This window comes from Sturnira hondurensis, unplaced genomic scaffold (assembly GCF_014824575.4).
Source record: "Sturnira hondurensis isolate 20B ecotype Veracruz unplaced genomic scaffold, ASM1482457v3 Scaffold0003090, whole genome shotgun sequence".
Lineage (NCBI taxonomy): Eukaryota > Metazoa > Chordata > Mammalia > Chiroptera > Phyllostomidae > Sturnira > Sturnira hondurensis.
In genome coordinates, this window is record NW_028075721.1 from 567,832 (window position 1) to 584,168 (window position 16,337).

Below are 16,337 nucleotides of genomic sequence, written 5' to 3' on the forward strand. Positions count from 1 at the left end.
AAGTAAAGTATCTGGGCCTGAAATTAAGAATCTGTAAACACTAAGCCTCAGTTTTGGGCTGACATCAGAAATTTTGAGAATCACTGCTGCCTCCTACTGGAAACTCAAAATCTTACAGGCTCTCAAGGTTCTATGGAATTTTTTAAACAATAAAAAAAGTTATAAAAGTAATATTTCCTTAGGTTAAAAAGCATAAACAGCATGAAATGGAATAAAGGGAAAAGCAGAAATTTCCCTTCTTCAATTATACTTCCCAGTGGTAACTGTTGTTAATTTTCTTTCCCTTTCTTTCTTTCTTGCTTGCTTGCTTTCTTTTTCTCTCTTTTCCTTCCTTTTATACTTCATTACTTTCTCATTCTATTCTTTAAAATTCCTTCCTTCTGAGAGAATCCTAGAAGCAGCAAGGGATAAGGGGACAGTCACCTACAAAGGAGTACCCATCAGACTGTCAGTGGATTTCTCAAAAGAGACCTTACAGGCAAGAAGGGGCTGGAAAGAAGTATTCCAAGTCATGAAATCCAAAGACCTACAGCCAAGATTGCTTTATCCAGCAAAACTTTCATTTAGAATGGAAGGACAGATAAAGTGCTTCTCAGATAAGGTCAAGTTCAAGGAGTTCATCATCACCAAGCCCTTATTATATGAAATGCTAAAGGGACTTATAGAAGAAAAAGAAGATGAAAAATATGACCAGTGAAAGGACAGCAAACACACAGTTATTAACAACCACACCTAAAACAAAAGCAAACCAAGAGGTCGGCTAGATCAGGAGTGGAACCATAGAAATGAAGAACACATGGAGGGTTAGAAACGGGGGTGGGAGGAGGAGAAGGGGGGAGAAGGCACAGAAAATAAAATTCCTTCCTTCTTCTCATGTAATATTCACTCTGTCCTCTTGCTAACTTGAGTCACGTGGTTTTCTTATTTGTTTTCAAAATTTCTTCCTCAAAACTACATTTAAGGCTACAAAATGTGTTCCTAATGACTTTTTGCTTCATCTCACAAATTTTTATATGCAACATAAATTTATTATCATTCTGGTCTTAAATGATGCATTTTCACTATGATTTCCTTTTAAATTACTTCACAAATTATTGAGGAGAACATTGTGGTTTTTAAATGTATTTGCATATTATTTATTATTCTATTCGTACTTCCATTATTTATTTATTTATTTCGCTTTTTTAAAAAAAATTTTTTTAGGTTCTCAACAAATTTTACTGTAGCCTGAGAATAAATGTCGTCTGTTATGTAATTTTTTAATTTGTAGATTCTATTGCTATGTTGTTCTTTTAAAAATAATTTATTACATCAAGTTTTTTCATTTTATTTTTTATTTCTATATCCTTACATTTTTAAAAAATTATGTAACCAATTTGTATCTTGTAGAGATGTGTTGAAATCCCCTCATCTGATTATAGGTTCGTCCTCTTTCCTTACATAAGTCAATTTCTGCCTTCTCAATTTCAAGGCTATTTTTTAGGTACATACAAGTTCATAAGTACTATATATTTTTCTTATTATAAGTTCTTTCCTTTCTTAGCCATAAAATGTTTCTGCCATAAATTGTATTTTGTATGGTATTGATACTGCTATTCTTAGGATAATTATTTTCATCATTTGTATGGGACAACTTTTTCCACCCCTTTTGTTTTTAGCCTATCAGGGTGGCTTTATTTTACATGTATCTTCTGTAAAAAAAAAACAACTATGTCTAGATTTAAAATATTCAATTTAATTGTATAATCTCTTATTTTTACAGTGAGTTTATTCCATTTTCAATTGTTTGGATTATTCATCAATTTAAAATTATTTTTACGCTTTTAGTTTTGATTTCCTGTTCACTTTCATTCGTCTTTGTGTCTTTGCTTCCTCCTTTCCTGCATCCCATTGAACTAGAAATGTTTTCTGCACTTTCCCCTCTATGGCTCAGAAACCACTGACAATGTGTTCATTTTTTGACTGCTTACCTTTAGTTTTTAACATGCACAGTAGACCGTACATTTTCCTAAGCATTCCCAAATGCCCAATAATTTTATTTTTGTCCTGAAAAACAGTAGCAAAATAAGCCTTCAGCACACTTTAATTTTTTCAGAAATTTTTTAAAAAATTTAGAAAATTAAAAAAACAATGTTTCAAATTGTTGCATTCTGCCATAATGTTTTCACTTATGGATATATATGCACACACATATATCTATGCACATGTACATACATTTTATACACAAATAGAACAATGCTACAGTTTTGTAACTTGCTTTTCTCTTTTTTCTTTGTTTTATTGCTTTTGAATAGGTAATACATTCAAAAGCTTCCTACATTTTTAAAGAAAGGTCTTGAACATCTTTTCAAAGCAGTATATATTGCTTTGACAATATATATTTTGTCAGTATATATTGACAAATTGTTCCTTTTGATGTGGCAGAATAATATTCCGATGGAGTAGTTTGTTACAGTCCATCATAAATTATTTATTCAGTCCTCCTTTGATGGACTAAAACGTAAATCTCTATAACAGTGGGAATTTTATTATTTTGTTGTTACTCACTGCTGTCTCTGGGTGGTGAGAAAACAGGCATACCTTGTTTTACTGCGCCTCACAGATGTTGTTGCTTTTTTTTAAACAAAATGAAAGCAAGACCCTCCAACAACAGCAAGATCACAGATCACTTTATTGTGATACTGGCTGTATAAATGTGGTCTGGAACCAAACCTGCAATACCTCTGGGGTATGCCTGTAGCGCTCAGTAAAATAAGTTTAATGAATGAACGGACATTTTCCTAGTTTCAAATATTTCTCAGTTTCAAAACTGCTGCACTGAGTATTTTTGTGCTTTTACTTTTGGGCATAGGACAAAGTCTAGAAAGAGGCGTAGGTGCAAAGGTATGTGAATTTTCAGTTTTGATAAAACTTAAGCTACTGCCAAAGTACTGTTGAGGAAGAGCGGATTCAGATGTTTAGCAATTCTATCACTCCCATACCTGCCTGGGCATCAAAACCAGAATCTCCCAGACAGTTCATTCAAAACAGATCCTTTCTGCACATCTCTTCTCTGTTCTAGTTCAGTGGGGGAGGGAGAAAGGTGACTCTGCACTCCACCCCCACCCCTGTGATTCCAATGTACACACAGGACTGAGAATAGCCAGATGATCTACCCATTTCCTGCTACACTGCAGCAGATGGAAACGAGCTCCCTTACCCTAATCTTAATGTGGTTACTCATTTGTTATTCACCAGATGCTTATCAAGTGCCTTCAGTGTGTACAAGACCCTATGCTCTCTTTCCCCCAGAGGCAAGACTGTACAGAAGGAGTGCTTATGGATTTCACCACTCCCATGGGTGGTGGTGCTGGGGGCTAGCGGGCGAGTTTGTTGGTGTGCCTGTGTTGGCGGGTGGCTGGGGTTTGGGGAGGGAGCAGTATGTGGGTGAAACTCAGGAATCCTGCAGCACTACAGTGGCAGGAATTTTACAAAGACCCAGCCCTGTCCTCCACAACATGTCTGTGTATCTAACAAACAAGAAGTCAGCACAATTCTAGGTCTTAGGCGACTGCTACTGGGGGTCACCACAAGCCAGCACGTAGGGCACAGCACAGTCCTTTCCCTTTGCGCCCTTCTAACCCAGATAAAATATAATATAAACGAAACACACATGGGAAATGCGCCATGGACAGCCAACAGATCACAGTCATAAAAAGAGATGACAGATTCCACTGTCATTCACAACCCACCCAAATGTCACATCCTCTGGCAGTTCCTGCCCCCAAAGCAGGTGGTGTTCCCGTGTATTCCATAGCGCTTTAAACATAACAACAGAAAAAAGAAATACACACACATAAAAATTATGAGTGCTGCTCCCTGAGACTTATTGAGTCTGAGCTTCTAGCTGCTTTACTGCGTGACCCCGTTTTACTCTCTCAACCGAGCAGGGAACTCAGAGAAGTTAAATAACTGGATAAAGGCCGCACAGTTTGTGTAGTAGAGTGGTTTTCGTAATTTCTGCTTGCACATTCCATCAAAATGATTTTGAAAACTGTATATTCCTAGAAACAAACACATACCTAAGGCCATGTGATTTATAACAAAGGAAGCACTAGAGAGAGTAGAAAAAGATCTTTTTAACAAACAGTGTTGGGATAGCTGGATACCCATATGGAAAAAAAATGAAATTGGACTCTGCTTCACTCCATATGCAAACATCAAGTCCAGATGGAAAAAAGACAAATGCAAAAGGCAAACATCTACAAATTTTCAGAAGATAATGTGTGAAACTATCTTCTTGACTCATGAATACGAAAGGACTTATTAAATAAGTCACGAACAGTTCTCACAATAGAGGAAAAGAATGATAGATTCAATTAAGCTAAAGTTACATACTTGGGTTCATAAATACACTCCGTTAAGATAAACTGCAGAGTAAAAAAAGATATTTGCAACAAACACAACTATATGCCCATCAGATTGTTGCAATATTAGGGTAAGGTGGTCATGTTAAATGGTACAAGTTCTTTGGAAAAGTTTGTCATTCTTTTGTTTGTATGTTGCATTGCACAAGAAAAAGAAAAAGAACCCACCATCTAATAATATGCATCTCCTTGCACATTTTAAAGTTGACATCTAAAAGTTTTCATCTTATACTAGTCCCTCCTTATCTTCAGGGAAATATTCCAAGACCTCCACTGGATCCCTGAAATTGCAAATAGCACCAAACCCTATTCATACTATGTTTTTTCCTGTATATATGCCTACCTATAATACAGTTTAATCTGTAATTTAAACACAGTAAAATATTAACAACACTAATAAAAAATAGAACAATTACAACCATATACAGTAATAAAAGTTATGTGAATGTGGTCATTCTCTCTCTAAATATCTTCTTGCATTGTACTCACCTCTCGCTTAAAGAAAGCACTTCATAGCCACTCTCTGACATGTCTGAATTGCCAGCATGGACACTCTTGCACTTTGGGGCCATTACTAAGTAAAATAAGGGCTCTTGAACACAAGCAGTGCAACACTGTGACAGTTGGTCTGATAACCGAGATGGCTAATAAGTGACTAACAGGGAGGTAGTGTATACAGTGTGGACATGCTGGACAAAGGAACGATTCACGTGTGGGGTGGGATAGAGCCAGATGGCACAAGATTTCATCACACTACTCACAATGGCCCGTGATTTAAAACACGAACCATTTCTGTAATTTTTTATTTAATATTTTTGGACTGCAGCTGACCATGGGTAATTGAAACCAAGGAAAGCAAAACTGTGGGTAAGGGAAGACTACTGGTTTTTTGTGTGTTTTTTTTGTTTGTTTTTTCTTTGAACAAGAATGCCATAGCAGCCTTCTTTGTAATTGCCCAAACTGGTAACCGCTGAAATATCTATGGAGCATGGATAAATAAATGGTGGGTTTTCATACAATAAAACAGTACTCTGCAATAAAAAGAAATGACATGGATGAGTCTCAAAAATATTGTTCCACAAAAGATATCAGACACAAAAGTACCTACTCTATGATTCTGTTTATATGAAATTCAAGGATAGAGAGAACTAAGATGTTTGAAAACCAAACAGCAGTTGGCAGATGGCAAATGGCACTTTCTGTTGCCATTTGAAAGTGGCAAACAGAATTTTCTGGGGTGACTTGTCATGTATTTAAGTTGATGCAAAAGATATATTTTCTGGCACATTACAGATCTTCACATTTAAAAATAAAACTGCTATATCACTGTCATAAAGTCATCCAAAGAAATATAAATACCATAGTGATTTTATATCTACTATCATCCATTTAAAATTAGAAGTATGAGCCCTGGCTGGTGTAGCTCAGTGGATTGAGCGTGGGACTGCAAACCACATGATCGCAGTTCGATTCCCAGTCAGGGCACATGCCTGGGTTGCAGGCCAGTTCCCAGCAGGGGACTCAGAAGAGGCAACCATACATTGATTCTCTCCCTCTCTCCTTCCCTTCCTCTCTAAAGATAAATAAATAAAATCTTTTAAAAAAAAGAGAGTAGGTCAAAATTTTTTAAAATTTTAAAAATTAAAAAAATAAAATTAAAAGTATGGACAAGCCCTTCTTGAACAGTCATGTATTTTAAATCATTCTTTTTCTCCTTGAAATCTTTGTCTCCTACCAAAGATTACTCTCATGTAATATATTTTTATGTTTTAAAGCCTCAATCATCACCCTATTCAATATATGACTTTTCAAATCTTTAAAAATATACTATGGGGACTTCTGCCAAGATGGAGGCATAGGTGGAAACACTGTGCCTTCTCCCACAACCAAGTTTGAATACAACAAAAGTTTTGGAGAACTAGGACACACCCAAAGACCAGAAAATGGAATTATACGGAAGTCTGACAGCTACAAACCGTTCAACGGGGACGGTAAGAGAGGCAGAGCCAGCAGCAGAGTTGGGTTGGGCAGGACAGATCCCCCAACCTAGGCGCTAGGCGCGTGGGCAGCCAGGGGTGCAGCCAGTCGGGGTGCGGGGCAGACTGACCAAGGTCGCACATTTGCGCACAGTGAGACGGACCACGCAGGCCCCAGGGGGTGAACCCAGTGGTGGAGGGCTGACAGCGGTGGCACACTCACGTGCAGTGGAACGAAACCCGTGGACCTGGTGACGGTGGTGGCTGCGGTGCCAGTGGGGGTTGTGGCAGCAGGTGGCAGAGGGAAGCCATTGTCCCTCTTTGACCCCGCCCCCACATACAGCGTCATAACCCAGTGACTGAGTTGCCCTGCTCTAGTGAAAACCTAGGGCTCCGATCCTGCTACTTAACAAGCACAAACAGCCCAAAAGATGGTGCAAGAAGAACTCAAAGTCCCAGAGCCAATAACTCTAAGCGACCAACAGATTGCCAGCCTCTCAGAAGCCCAATTTAAGACAGTATTTATCAGGATGCTCTCAGAATTGCTAGATTACATTCACAAATTAGAGGAACATATGAAGGCTAAACTAATTGAAATGAAGGGAGATGTCCAGGAAACCAATAGCGATGGAAAGGAAACTGGGACTCAAATCAATGGAATGGACCAGAAAGAAGAACGAAACATCCGACCAGAAAGGAATGAAGAAATGAGAATTCAAAACAATGAGGAGAGGCTTAGGAACCTCCAGGACATCTTTAAATGTTCCAACATCCGGATTATAGGGGTACCAGAAGGGGGAAAGAAACAGCCACAAGTGGAAAACTTATTTGAACAAATAATAAAGGAGAACTTCCCCAGTCTGGCAAAGGAAATAGACTTCCAGGAAATCCAGGAAGCTCAGAGAGTCCCAAAGAAGTTGGACCCAAGAAGGAACACACCAAGGTACATCATAATTACATTAGCCAAGATTAAAATGAAGGAGAGAATCCTAGAAGCAGTAAGGAATAAGGGGACAGTCACATACAAAGGAGTTCCCATCAGACTGTCAGTGGATTTCTCAAAAGAGACCTTACAGGCAAGAAGGGACTGGAAAGAAGTATTCCAAGTCATGAAATCCAAAGACCTACAGCCAAGATTGCTTTATCCAGCAAAACTTTCATTTAGAATGGAAGGACAGATAAAGTGCTTCTCAGATAAGGTCAAGTTCAAGGAGTTCATCATCACCAAGCCCTTATTATATGAAATGCTAAAGGGACTCATCTAAGAAAAAGATGATGAAAAATATCACCAGTGAAAGGACAGCAAACACACAGTTATTAACAACCACACCTAAAACAAAAGCAAACCAAGAGGACAGCTAGATCAGGAGTGGAACCATAGAAATGAAGAACACATGGAGGGTTAGAAACAGGGGGGTGGGAGGAGGAGAAGGGGGGAGAAGGCACAGAAAATAGCATAGATGGTAGGTAGAAAATAGATGGGGGAGGGCGAGAATAGTGGGGGAAATATAGAATCTAAAGAAATTGAGACACGTGGTTATAAACTAAGGAGGGGAGAATAGTGGGGGAGGGAGTGTGCGGGTGGAGGGGAATGAAGGGGGGAATAGAACAACTGTAATGGTATAATCAATAAACTATATTTAAAAAATAAAGTAAATGGAAAAAATAAATAAATAAAAATATACTATGATCATAAGACTCTAAATATCAAAAAATTTTATTTGGGCTTAAGTTAACCTTACAATTATTAGTATACACTAATAATATTGATTAAAGTAGCATAAATTATTTCCATTGAAAGTTCATCTTTTACAGAAATAAATGAAGAAGTAGTTACTGGGACTTTAGTCTTTTGAATTATGCCTTTATTTGTATCCAAAGTTAGTCACAATACACATATACACCACAGTAAGATTCCAGATGGTCTGCCTTATCTTAAGCAAAGTGGGAGAAAGATGACTGGGACAGGGAAAGTGGCAGGATCTCTGGTGCTGGTGCGTTCTCAGGTAGCTTTGTTTTAAGGTTAACACATGAAGATTGATTTCCCCCTAAAAAGGCTACATGCCAGCCCTGGCTGGTGTAGCTTAGTGGATTGAGCGCGGGCCTGCGACTCAGACGATCGGGGTTCGATTCCCAGTCAGGGCACATGCCTGGGTTGCAGGCCAGTTCCCTGCAGGCCAGTTCCCAGCAGGGGACGCACAAAAGGCAACCACACATTGTTGTTTCTCTCCCTCTCTCCTTCCCATCTAAAGATAAATAAATAAAATCTTTAAAAAAAGGCTTCATGCCCACAGACACGTGTAATTCCAGTTTGAACACCTTCAGGTTAGAATGACGGGGAGATGGAAGCGCCTGACTACCAGCTTAGATTCAGTCAACTGTCCTATATAATCTTAATGTGTTCCATATGGCTTTGGCTTGAAAAGACCATTTTAGGAGAATTTATTTGCAGGGCTGGAAGGAAGGGCGATATAAGCAATACATAACCATTTCTCAAAATTAAAATATAATGTCATTACTTTTACTTATTGATTCCCCAATCTAAACCTTGAACTCCTCGAAGGCAAGACTAGTGTTTTACCTATATTTGTGCAGGGAGGTCCTATAGAGCTTGAACTCACAAAGCAGGACCTCAATAAATGTACAGCAAATGCCGGAGGAGGATAAGACCATTTTTGAGTCTCTGACCTGCATGAATAAGGGGACCAGATGTGAGCTGAAGGTTTGAAATGTTAGTTGGTCATTATCTGTATGTTAGTCACCACATCAGATAATCTCACGTAACATATGCCAGGAAATGCTATTCCAGACAGGAAGTAGTTAGACTCAAGAGACCTCCTGAGCATCTTCTATGAGTCAGGCACCATGCTAAAACTTCATAAAGGATAATTTTCATTGGATATTATCTCCCTCTATTTATTGCAGAACATTAGAAAAACAAAAGTCTAAGAAAAAAATTGAGATCTCTTGTTATTCTATCTTGGTTAATATCAAACATATCTAGATGTAAAATCAGACTCAGACTTTTTAAAATATATTTTATTGATTATGTTATTACGGTTGTCCCATCCCCCCCTTCATTCCCCTCCACCCTGCACACCCCCTCCCACCCACATTCCCCCCATTTAGTTCATGTCCATGGGTCGTATATATAAGTTCTTTGGCTTCTCTGTTTCCCATACTATTCTTAACTTCCCCCTATCTGTTTTCTACCTACCATTTATGCTACTTTTTCTCTGTACCTTTTCCCCCTCCCTCCCCCTCCCACTTCCCCACTGATAACCCTCTATGTGATCTCCATTTCTGTGATTCTGTTCCGGTGCTAGTTGTTTGCTCAGTTTGTTTTGGGTTTTTTTTTTTAGGTTCAGTTGTTAATAACTGAGTTTGTTGTCCTTTCACTGTCCATATTTTTCATCTTCTTTTTCTTAGATAAGTCTGCTTAATATTTCATATAATAAGGGCTAGGTGATGATGAACTCCTTGAACTTGACCTTATCAGGGAAGCACTTGATCTGCTCTTCCATTGTAAATGATAGCTTTGCTGGATAGAGTAATCTTGGATGTAGGTCTTTGCCTTTTATGACTTCAAATACTTCTTTCCAGCCCCTTCTTGCCTGTAAAGTTTCTTTTGAGAAATCAGATGATAGTTTAATGGAAACTCCTTTGGTGGTAACTCTCTCCTTTTTGCAGCATGAGATAAGGGGACAGTCACCTACAAAGCAGTTCCCATCAGACTGTCAGTGGATTTCTCAAAAGAAACCTTACAGGCAAGAAGGGGCTGGAAAGAAGTATTCCAAGTCATGAAATCCAAAGACCTACAGCCAAGATTGCTCTATCCAGCAAAGTTTTCATTTAGAATGGAAGGACAGATCAAGTGCTTCCCTGATAAGGTCAAGTTCAAGGAGTTCATCATCACCAAGCCCTTATTATATGAAATGCTAAAGGGACTTATATAAGAAAAAGAAGATGAAAAATATGACCAGTGAAAGGACAGCAAACTCACAGTTATCAACAACCACACCTAAAACAAAAGCAAACCAAGAGGACAGCTAGATCAGGAGTGGAACCATAGAAATGAAGAACACATGGAGGGTTAGAAACAGGGGGGTGGGAGGAGGAGAAGGGGGGAGAAGGTACAGAAAATAGCATAGATGGTAGGTAGAAAATAGATAGGGGGGGAGGGCAGGAATAGTAGGGAAAATATAGAATCTAATGAACTTGAGACATGTGGTCATAAACTAAAGGGGGAAATGGTGGGGGGGGTGCAGGGTGGAGGAGAATGAAGGGGGGGAATAGAACAACAACTGTAATGGTATAATCAATAAAATATATTTTAAAAAATTTTTAAATCTCTCCTTATCTTTCATCTTGGGTAATGTAATTATGCTGTGCCTTGGTGTGTTCCTCCTTGGGTGGGGGGGAGGCATACCTTCGGAAAGGTCCTCCTTCCTCCTTCTGGAAGTTCCTCCAATTTCTTTGGGATTCTCTGAGCTTCCTGGATTTCCTGAAAGTCTAATTTCTTTGCCATTGGGCAAAGATTGGGAAAATTCTTTATTATTTGTTCAAATAAGTTTTCGATTTGTTGTTCTTCCTCTTCTCCTCCTGGCACCCCTATGATTCGGATGCTGGAACATTTAAAGATGTCCTGGAGGTTCGTAAGCCTTTCCTCATTTTTTTGAATTCTTGGTTCTTCATTCTGTTCTGGTTGAATGTTTCTTTTTCCTTCTGGTCCAAACCATTGATTTGAGGTCTTGTTTACTTCCCATCACTGATGGTTCCCTGTAGATTTTTCTTTGTTTCACATAATGCAACCTTCATTGCTGCCTGGGCCTTTTTTATGTTGTTGGAATAAAAGCCTCAAGTAAAGGCTTTTATTTCAATAGCATAAAAAAGGTGCCTTGCTACCCAGTGAGTTCCTGGAGCATCCTGGTTACCAGTATTTTGAACTGTGCATCTGATAGGTTGGCTATCTCTTCATCACTTAGTTGCACTTTTTCTGGAGCTTTAATCTGTTCTTTCATTTGGGCCATTTTTTTTTTTGTCTCTGCACACCTGTTATGTAGTAATGGGTGGAGCCTTAAGTGCCCGCCAGGGCTGGGCAACCCACGTTGCTGCCTAGCTGCATTGTGTCGCTGCATGTGGGGGAGGGGGTCAGAGAGGGAATAATGCCGCTTGCTTCACTCTCTGCTGGCTTTCGGTCACTTCCCCTGCTACCCACAATCAAATTGGGCCCTTCTGGTACTGATTCCCAGTGGGCGGGTTTGTGTACTTCTAGGACCAGTGAGTCCCTCCAACGAACTCTCCAATGAGGCTGGGAGTTCCTCCCACCCCTGCAATCCCCACAGATGTTTTCAATCAGTGGTTTGAGGCTTTATTTCCCCATGCTGGGATCCTGGGTTGTGTGGTCCATCCCGCCCCCCCTTTGTTTTGCCAGGGTTATCTGCATGCAAATGTGGGACCACCTGGTCCGCCAGCTGCTGCCTCATGAGCCCTGGTCTACCAGGACTCTTGCCTTGAATCCTCCTTGGTTGTCTTCCAACCAAGGAGTTATGGACTTCCATACAGGAAGTTGATTTTCTGTTTGTTCTAGTTGTTTTTGTTTTTAAATTTGTTGTTGTCCTCTTTTTGATTGTGCGAGAAGGCACAGTGTGTCCACCTATACCTCCATCTTGGCCAGATGTCCAGACTCAGAGGTCTATTCATTCCGACATCTTAGTCAAGTCACTTAACCTCCTGGAGCCTCAGGCCACTCACCTGTGAAACTGGCAAAATAAATGCAGCTTTTGAGGGTTTTTATGAAGATTAACTAAAATAACAGGTTTAAAGCACCCTAGCATAGTAAGTGATAACCAGCAAATGCTCACAATTTATTATCATTATTTCCATAAGTTTGTGCTAACATTACATATTTCTTTCCTTTTTCTCTTATTATACCTTGAATATTAACTAATCTTTGTATATATAATTGTTTATTTTATAGAGGAATACTTTTTAGCACAGAATAAAATTCCTTACTATGAATACACCATGACTTATTTAACAATTTTACTACCAGATCTTTTCAGTTCTAATTTTTATACTTTATGAGTAATGCTATGATAAAAATCCTTATACTTCAGTCTTGGTGCTCATTTATGATTATTTCCATAGGACAAATTTCTAAAATATGAAATCTTTATAGCTCTTGCTATTTGTTTTGTTTTGTTTCTGAGTTGTTCTCCGGCTGAAAATGCCTGTTTTACAGCATTCTCTATGATACTGCATATTATTATTTTTAAAACATTGCTAATTTAATTGGCATATGTCAGACATCATTTACAGGGCTAATCTCATTTCATCTTCACTACAAGCCTGTAAAGTGTCCATTTGACAGTCTGTTCCTCTTTAGCAGATGGGAAAAACAAGGCTCTAAGAGGTTAAGTTCTTTTTTAAAAACAATTACAGTGACATTTAATATTTTTATTAGTTTCATGTGTACCGCATAATGGTTAGACAATTATATAATTTACAAAATGATCCCTCAAACCACTAAGTTGTTGGGCCAGGATAACAGGCCTGTTATTGGTCCTTAACATACTGACTGTGGCTTTTCCCATGTGCTACACTGCCTCCTGCTGGTGCCCAAGGAGAAGGCATGAAACACTCAAGTTCCTCAAAACAGATTCCTTAGGTTAAGAACTGGGTATTTGTCCTGAGTAAGGAAGAAAGTGATGATGGGACAACCACATGATGATGGAACTTTGAAAAATGGGGAGAAAACTTATCAAGCTTTACACTTAATATATATGTACTTTATGTAAGTTATATCTTAAGTTTTAAAAATGAAAATTAAGAGAATTTTGATAGAGAAGAAAAGACTTTTCAGGAAAACTCTGGATGAATTAATAAAAATAGTCATGGGTGGTGTGGCTCAGTGGATTGAATGCTGGCATGCAAAACCAAGGATCACCAGTTCGATTCCAAATCAGGGCACAAGCCTGGGTGGTGGGCCAGGTCCCCAGTGGAGGGCACGTGAGAAGTGACCACACATTGATGTTTCTCTCCCTCTTTTCCTTCCTCTTTCCCCCTTTCCAAAAATAAATAAATAAAATCTTAAACAAAAACAGTTCATAATTACTGAGTCCATACAACAAGCCGAGGCCTGTACTATGGGTACTGGAAATAAGTAGTTCATTCAATTTTCATACCATCCCCATGAGGTACCTCTATTATTTGTGCTTGACAGCTAAGGAAACAGAGACATAGAGATAGTTAAGTAACTTGCTCAAGATTATACAGCTGGCAAGTGGAAGAGTCAGGATTTGAGGTAGATAACTTAGCTCCTTGTTTCAGCAGGTAGACCTGGATCACAAAGCAGCCACAATCACCAAAGGTCTGGCTGAGAGGCCTCTTCCCCTGTTCTGGGATGTTCACCACATGGAGATTTTGTAAGACCAAGATACTATACAGATTAAAGTCCCTGTCGAATTAATTCAAGGGTCCAGCATGTGATTTCACAACTTCAATGATGCTGCCGCTTGCCCTCCTGAGTTGTCCTTTAGTAGCCCCAATGTGGATCTTTGCTGGTTCTAGTCCAGTGGGGCTGGTAGAACAACAGCTTTTGAAACTAAACAAATTACTGGGCATCTCGGGGAGGGGTCACCCCCACCCACCAGACCTTGGATTTCTCTGTTTGATCTGAGTACTGTGTGGTGAGTTCCAAGAGCATCAGAGACACCTGTAGGTGATTCACACCCTACAGGATTGAATGCCCCTATTTCCTTACGACACCCACTCCAGGCCCACCCAGTCCTCTGGAAATGCCCTAACTCACTCCCCTGCCTGTGAAAGATACAGACAATGATGCACCCAAAGAAGGTATGGAGAATGGACTCTCTGACATCAGTGTGGCCAACGCATCACAGAAATGCAAAGAAGAAAGTAAGGTTCAGGAATGTATCCAGTAAGATGGGGATAAAAGTGCACTTAGCACTGGGGTTGGACAAGAAAAGTACCAAAGGAGAGAGGGACCATGATTTTTTAAAAAGTCCTCTCCAGGCCTATCTACAAGAATGGAAATGGAGGAAGGAATTCAAGGAAGTTATACTGTGTGATCATAGGATTATGTAGTCAGCTGTTCTGTATCTAGCAAATCACAACACAAATACATAAGAAATGGGAGGATGCCCTAAGAATGTCCCCATATAAGGTTGCTAGTAGGCATGGAATTAAATTTCAGTAAATATAATTCTTTGGTGGTACAGTTTTTCAACTTGTATCAGAAGCCTTACTCATGTGCTTAGTCAATTCAATCCAACCTTAAGAAATGTGTCGGGTCCTGGGTTAGGTTTCGGGATGTTGGGTGAATGAATAAAGAGGGTGCCCACCCCCAAGGACCTAATTTCAATAAGGATTAATATAAGATGCTGAGGAGGAGCAGCAAGAGAGAATTAACCTGGCCCGGAAAGTCAAGAAAGAATGAAATGTCTATTAAATGAGGCTTGAAGAACAAGAAGTATTTAATTAGCCTACAATGGACAAGACTAAGGTTCTAGGCAGATTGAGTAGCAGGTGAGGAGGATATAATAGAAGTTGTGCAGGTATGAGCCCAAAATGAGGTTGGCAAACAGGTGACCTCTGCAGGCTTTAAGAGACATTATAAGATATCTGTGCCTAGTTAAAAAGCAAAAGGTTGCCCCAGCTGGTGTAGCTCAGTGAATTGAGCGCAGGCTGTAAACCAAAGCGTTGCGGTTCTATTCCCAGTCAGAGCATATACCTGGGTTGCTGGCCTGGTCCCCAGTGGGGGCCATACGAGAGGCAACCACCCATTGGTGTTTCTCTCCCTCTCTTTCTCCTTCCCTTCCCCTCTCTCTAAAATTTTTTTTTTTTAAAAGAAAGAAAGCCCTGGCTGGTGTAGCTCAGTGGATTGAGTGTGGGCCTGCGAACCAAACGATCACAGTTTGATTCCCAGTCAGGGCACATGCCTGGGTTGCAGGCCAGTTCCTAGCAGGGGACATGTGAAAGGCAACCATACATTGATATTTCTCTCCTTCTCTCCTTCCCTTCCCCTCTAAAGATAAATAAATAAAATATTTTTTAAAAGAACGAAAATATTTTTAGCCCTGGCTGGCGTAGCTCAGTGGATTGAGCACAGGCCTGCGAACCAGAGGATCGCGGTTCAATTCCCAGTCAGGGCACATGCCTGGGTTGCAGGCCAGTTCCCTGCAGGCCAATTCCCAGCAGGGGACGCGCAAAAGGCAACCATACATTGATGTCTCTCTCCCTCTCTCCTTCCCCTCTAAAGATAAATAAATAAAATTAAAAAAAAAAAAGAATGAAAATATTTTTTAAAAAGCAAAAGGTTGATGAGTGATAAGGTAAATGTTCTGATCTGTGTTCTACTGTGTATTCTCTGACTCAATCATTCCATTTTGAGGAAACGATCTTAAGAAAATAATTATAAATTTGTGCAACAGTACTGTTTAAAGGATTTCTAATATGAAGATTGTCTAGATTATAAAATTCTGAAAAACCTAAACATCTTACAGCAGAGGTTTAAATAAAGAAAACTCTAGTTCACCCATATATTAGAATGCTATGTATAATAGCTGCTAAAGATACTGCAGAAAAAAATACTTAATGACATAGAAAGATATTCATTACGTTAAATGAAAATGGAAAGTTATATAAAATATAAATAGTATCCCATTTTTGCAAATACATACACACAATAGGTTATACAAGATATTGGAAGTCTATAAACCTATAAATCAATGTATTTTTTTCATGTGGGATTATGGATAATTTAAATGTTAACCTTTTTTGTTCTGCCACAATACGTGTTATTTTAAAATTACAAAGGTGTTATTTTTGTAATTTAAAAAAATTATGATTTATATGTCCAGAGATTCGGAGGGTATCGGCCATAATCCATTTCTTGATCTCGATTAGGATAACATTGGTCTTTGCTTTAAAT

General features: G+C 39.2%; 1 protein-coding gene across 1 annotated transcript in view; it reads right to left on the reverse strand.

Annotated features, from left to right (window-relative positions):
* NIP7 (nucleolar pre-rRNA processing protein NIP7) overlaps positions 1–16,337 on the reverse strand; it is a 70,927-nt gene that overhangs the window by 15,429 nt on the left and 39,161 nt on the right. The window lies entirely within an intron of this gene.